Consider the following 1235-nt stretch of genomic DNA (forward strand, 5'->3'; position numbering starts at 1 on the left):
CGTGTGCTCTTCCGATCTAGTCGTTAAAATCAAATTTAGAAGCCTAAATAAAAGTACATTTGTATCCTATAAATTCGTATATATGTATGCGTGAAATATATTGATGTGGTAATAAACATGACACATCACTACACACTACTACATCAATATCGCACGCATACATACTCACAAATTGTCGGTAAAACAGCGGATTTTTGGAGTTTGATCTAGAGTTTAGGTCTGATCTTCAGTTTTCAAGAATAAGCCAATGTAAAATCCAAATGTAAAAACCCAAACGTCATGCGATTTGTCTTTTACCTATCAGCAAATACAAAATGGAGAATTCCGTTCCGTTTCTGCTTTTCATTCTAATGCGTCGCAACGACGCGATGAGGAATGCAACCGTGGATGCAGTCGGGACTAAAGCTGGGGGGGAGAGACCCCGGCCGCTTGTTTAAAGTTTCCGCGAACGGCGGAAATCTTTGGAATCTCGATGAAAACTTCTCACCTGGAAACACGCGAATCCAAATATCGCACGCGGCGCGGCGCGGAAAATGACACGCCGCACTCTACGGAAGTTCCCAATTAGCGTTGCGTATCGTCCGCTCGAATGAACAAAACTCCTCGGAACTTTTGCCGCGTGCAAGGATAATGTCATATTAATTAGCGCACTTCCGTGCAGGAAGCACGGTGGCGCAATCGTTCGAGCAACTCAGCAAAATAACTCGTAGTTATTGCTAATGGGAGAAACGTATAAATGCAACTTGCATAACTTGGCGAATATCACTTTGTGAGGGAGAAACTTTCGTTTTGAATTCAAATCATGCAAAATTTAATTTTCAGGATAAACTCGGGATATAACTAATCTTCCGTGTGCAGCTTTTACTTTAATCGTTCGTATAATAGCGCGGCATACTCTAACATAAGTTCAACTCTTCAGACATTTCGCACGCGATCAAACGTAGATAATCGACCGAATGAGATACATGCATTTTCTCACTTCTCGAAAATGTCGATAGATTCCCGAAATTTAAATGGACGGATCGTCCGGCAAGCGAAACGGCGAGCAGTTACCGGCGTGGCGATACGTCGAAATATATGTATAAAGCTTAACGAAGTATTAAGAGCAGAGCACTCCGCGTAAGCCTCGGATATGCGCGATGGTGCATACAGATGTGATGCAAATTAGCGTTTAGTATAAGCCGCGCTAACTTCGCGAGTAGCATATAACGTTCTCTCTCTTTCTCTCTGTCTCT

The sequence above is a fragment of the Wasmannia auropunctata genome, unplaced genomic scaffold, assembly GCF_000956235.1.
Source record: "Wasmannia auropunctata unplaced genomic scaffold, wasmannia.A_1.0 LD335971.1, whole genome shotgun sequence".
Lineage (NCBI taxonomy): Eukaryota > Metazoa > Arthropoda > Insecta > Hymenoptera > Formicidae > Wasmannia > Wasmannia auropunctata.